This window comes from Armigeres subalbatus, chromosome 2, assembly GCF_024139115.2.
Source record: "Armigeres subalbatus isolate Guangzhou_Male chromosome 2, GZ_Asu_2, whole genome shotgun sequence".
NCBI lineage: Eukaryota > Metazoa > Arthropoda > Insecta > Diptera > Culicidae > Armigeres > Armigeres subalbatus.
In genome coordinates, this window is record NC_085140.1 from 225792599 (window position 1) to 225797663 (window position 5065).

General features: G+C 41.9%; 1 long non-coding RNA gene across 1 annotated transcript; it reads right to left on the reverse strand.

The window, feature by feature from the left end:
• Window positions 1–337: 337 nt before the first annotated feature.
• Window positions 338–4787, reverse strand: LOC134211784 (uncharacterized). The gene is made up of 4 exons (XR_009979098.1): window positions 4196–4787; window positions 3176–4130; window positions 2759–3111; window positions 338–2690 (listed from the first exon to the last, which is right to left on the reverse strand). It is a non-coding gene; the product is annotated as an uncharacterized LOC134211784 (long non-coding RNA).
• Between the last annotated feature and the right edge of the window lie 278 nt (window positions 4788–5065).

The window sequence follows — 5065 nt, forward strand, 5'->3', positions numbered from 1 at the left end:
CTCATCCCCTGGAGACTGTCTCCCCCGTTTTTGTGTCTGCTCCGTTGGAGTAGTCACCCCGACGTACCCGCAAATACTAGAGCCTCAGTCCGGGTAGACTTTGGCACCACCGTCTTAGCTGGCACGCCTTCGGTCGACTCGACCTTGCCCGAGTCCGCAGATCCTTGAGCCTCAGGCTGGATAGACCTCGACTCCGCCGACTTCACGGGTTTACACTTGGCCGTCCCGACCGCCCTCTCCAGCTTGGCGTCCAGCATCGACTTTCGAAGTTTCTGCAAGCTCCTCTTGAGGTCCTTGCTGATATTATGCTTCGATGACGCAAAGTCGATGATGGCGTCCAGCTGTTCCGTCGCCACCTCGAAGGCCGAAAGCCCATCGCGTTTGCGGTTCATCGCCTTCACAAGCCATGGGCCGTCAATAACCCCTTCCGGCGTTTTTATAGCCGAGAGGAAGGTTGAGTGACCCACGCTGGCGCTGCGCACTGAGCTGCCGACTATTGCCTCTGGCCTCCTAGGCGGAGACCTGAACAACCCACCTCTTGCGAAGGGGTTGTCGCCTACACTACTACCACTAATTGAAGAATTGACTTGGTTTTCCATTTTGGTCCCACGAGTTGCTCGGGAAAAGAGGTCCACCACGCCAGAGCCCAGCATAACGCGGTAAGGGACAATTACTGTGGAGGGTGCCCAGGTACCCCACAGGCTCCGTTAAGGTGAATCGCGTTGGAGCCCAATTTCAAATCTACATAGCACTTTTGAGGGCACATAACTTGAAAAGTAAACGACAGACAAAAGCAAAAAGTAGTTTTTCACTTTTGCTCACTTGCAGCATACATGAAAAAATGGTTTCCAGATGTGCTAACCGCCTAAATATTCACATTTGTGCGAGCAAAAACGCGAGGTGAGAGATAGCACGGCCATTGTGGCTGCCATTTTTGGACGCCGCCGTAACTCACCTTAAAGGCCTAGCTTATTATTTCACCCCCCTGGCCATGCATCCCCTCGGCACGGGTCGCTTGACGCCTTGGGATTAGGGGTTAGGGACGATGGTCCCGGTCTAACTCGCAGTGGCCATGGGGAGGGGTCGTCAAGCCCTTGGACAAAGTCCATGCTGCCCCCATAGTAAGTCATACTGAGCTTTTTTATGCGAGCACCACTCGCTCTTTACGAACATCAGCAACACTAAGTTGCACTGAGCACTTTAGCCAAGTAACCGTAAGCATTAGTTTTAGGCTTTAAATGAGCATCAATGATGCTTCAAAGCATTATAACAGCCCTGCAAATGTTTCGAAGCTCTTATTCAACATTATATCAGCATCGTTAATGCTGCAAGATAAAATGTTTATTAACATTAAATTAGCATTACATTAGCATTTAATGCGTAATAAAAGCAGTGTTTAATGCAGTCGAAATTTTTGACAGAACAATCAATTTGAACTTCTGTATGTAGTAGTGAGACTTTTCTCGGATGAATGCATCACAACCAGGAACTAATAACCCTGTCACAACCACTACTTCAATTTCTACCGGGAAAAAAAATAATGGTTTAAGCTGGGTGCTGCGGATAGAGCCGCTTTTCTGCTCTCAAGCGAGTAGCGGGATATTTTGAAATCAATCCCATAATCAGAATTATATTGCAGTTCTCCGGCTGTCAAACATTTCCCGCTTTTCGAATTTCTCTTTCCATGCTGCACGATGGCGCACAAATGCGCGAGACTCTACATGACTTTACGATGGTTAACATACATTCCTGCCCCAATCAGCTGCTGAATCTCGTGAAATCTCGTAACGAGTGCGTTTTAAGTTGCATTCCTACTAATTATCCACTCGAAATATAATGTGAATATACAGGGTGTTCAATAAGTTCGAATACACTTTCAAAAAATGTTTAAAAATTGTAATTAAATTATTTCTTTTCCCGGTTACATTTCATTGAAAGTATTGTTTATAAGGAACGTTTGCAATATTTCTTCTGGAATGACCTCTATTTTATACTTCTTCACGAGCTTCAAACGTTTCTGAAATCCAAAGCAAGCGGCACGCAAGGTCTGCATGGGCATTTCGTTCCAGATTTTGAGAATTACGTCTGGAACTGGTCCAAGTTACTGACCTTGTATTCGTACAGCTTTAACATAATAAAGGACCAAACAAGAAAGTTAAGAGGGTTCAAATCCGGGAAGCTGGGAGGTCGCAAAGCTTTGTCCAAAAAGTCGATGAAATTGTCCCCATATAAGGCTTAAATCACATTTTCCGTGTATAAAGGCTTATCGTTCTATTGAAACACAGGGCTGATCTCCGTCTTATCACCGGGCCACTGGGGGTATCAATCTTCCCCAAAATCTCAGTTTTGTAGTACACCGCAATGATTTTGACCTTCAAAAAATGCTGTTTACAATGCCCCAATCCATTTTCACCGCGCTTAAAAAACAAACAACAAGTGAGAGAATGTCAACACCACACACATTCGTTAGCGTATATATACCGCTAACGCTGACACCAATACTTATACAGAATATGTACATTGGGCTTACAAACACAATGATCAAACATTTGTATTCGAACTTATTGAACACCCTGTACACTGCAGTCCAAAGCTCGGAGTCTATATGTGTACCGGAGGTTTCTTCTTAATGACAAGTTGCTGTTTCGAACGATAATGCAGATCATCGTGACCGCATCTGTCTTCCTGATCTGAAAAATGAAAAGGTTGTATGTAGTTCTATCTATACGCAAATATAAACCTTGTGGTCGAATATTACCTTGATGGTTTTCATCGAAATCTATCGCTTTCCGGCATCATTTGGCCGTTTGGCTACTAATGCTGGTGGCCGTTACTGATGTCAGTGACCGTATACCGAAGCCGGAGGAAACCGGATAATGTTGATTCACAGGCATAGGATCATTACACTGTATGGACGAGAAGCTGGACCTGGAAGTCTTCAAACCTTGTACAAATTGTGCACAGTAGAGGACACCGTACATTGTTGATGGAGGCAAAACTAAAGGACTTGTTGAGTTGTTTCCGCTTTCGGAGGTCTCACCGAATTCATGCACAGGCAGTTGTTTTCAGATTTTCAGTCATCCTTCTAACATTCCAGTTGTTGTAATGTTGCTGAAATAGATGTTAGAAGGAAATAATTTAGAATTCGTAATTATTTCAGTCGAAATAAACTCACATTGATGGCGTGGAAAAAATGCAACCAGAAGTGAGCCATTTTTTGCTAGCTGTCAAGATGGTCAGGATGAACGCTGTAATGAACAGGATTTGTTCATAAGAATACCTTATGAAAAGTTTACACAAAGTATGAATTTCATAAGGCAAACTAATGATTCCCATTGGCACCTTATGAAATGAAAATATAATGAATTCATATGGTTTCATAAGGCAAGACTTACACTGTGCCGGCAAAGTACTCTTTAATGGGTAAAAAAGTACCCATTATGAAGTTAAATAGTTCAACTCATTAAAAGAGTAAACAGCGTTTACTCATTAATGGGTAAACGGCCTGTACGTCAAAATCAAGGGTAAATTTTACTCTTTATTGGAAATTTTTAATTTGAGAAAAGGAGTAAACAATACCCATTTTAGCATTACAGCGAAGGAAAATTTGGATTCTTGATTTTCTTTGAATTTGTATGTAATAAAAACATTTATTCTTGTGAATTAGCACAATTCAGTGTATTTAGATCGGTAAAATAAAATATAAAGCAAACATCTAGCACTTTTCTACATTAAAGAGGAGTGTGATGCAAGGTGGAGTCACCCATGTTTCGTTTGAAGTATGCCGCTCAGGCTCAGATCCATGAGTTGTGGTTCGCCAAGGTTTCTGCTCCCTGGAAATACGCGGAGCATCTGAAGTTTGGTTTGAGGTGAGCTGCACAGAATAAGATCCTTGAGTGGCCGTCCGCCAAGGTCTCCGATCCCTAAACGAGGAGCAACTGATGTTTGGTTTGAGGCAAGGAACCCACACCCGATCCATTAGTGGCCGTCCGCCAAGGTTTCTGCTCCCTACAAATACATCCGAATAGCGTCGTGGTGTAATTCGCTAGAAGCGCTGCGGTATTTAACCAGCGTCGGCGATGGTTCATTTTCTCACATAATTTTATGGCAAGCGATAAATAAGTAACATCCTGTAATAGCGAGAAAAAACAACTGTATTGAATATACTTTCTTATTAATATTACTACTGACTTACCTTTTTTCAAACCAAGAACTTGGTGAAATAACGCCAGCTATTTCCTTCGCTTCCGAAACAGAAACATAATGCCGGTTTACAGTGTATGAAAATCAAAATGTTTTTTCTACCAGTGTGGTATACCACGGTCCTTGTACCACCAGTGTGTCTTTAGGGTGAAATCAGGAGTGATTCAGTTTGATTCTAAATTTTCGACCACTATTCTAGTTTGCATCTGGAGCAAAATAGAACAAACTCGCTTGTTTCCCCAGCAGTGTTCTATTCATGTTTTCCAAATTTTCAATTAGTTGAAATCATTATGTTACTGCCAAGAAAGGCGCCGGAATTGCAAAGTGGATTGATCCGTAGATAAAATGACGCATCCATACACCAAAACAATTGAAAAATATTTGAATCTCGTGATTCAATCGTGGTTCAAATCTGCAGAAAATAGAACGGAGCATTATACCAGTTTTATTTTTTTGACAGTTGACTGGTATAAAAACTGAATCTAGAACAGCTGCTGGGAAATTCAATGTTTCAGATTCATATTCAAACTGACAGCCCCGAACGATTTGAATCACTGCTGATTTTACTCTTAGTATAATTAGGCTATCCATGAGGACATTCAGCGATGGGATTGACAATCGAAATCAAAACAAAGTGTGTATGCAGTTGAACGGAACTCACTTCTGGTGTAAACCGCGCTTAACAATTTCCTTTGAATTGTTCTGTCAGTCCGGTCAGGGTTGCCACATATACAGATTTTTCTGTATTTTACAGATTTTTGAGGTAAGGCTGTGACCAAGAATCTGTATTTACAGATATACAGATTTTTGGAAAATTTACAGATTTTACAGATTTCTTGAGCATTTTGATACTGAAAATTTT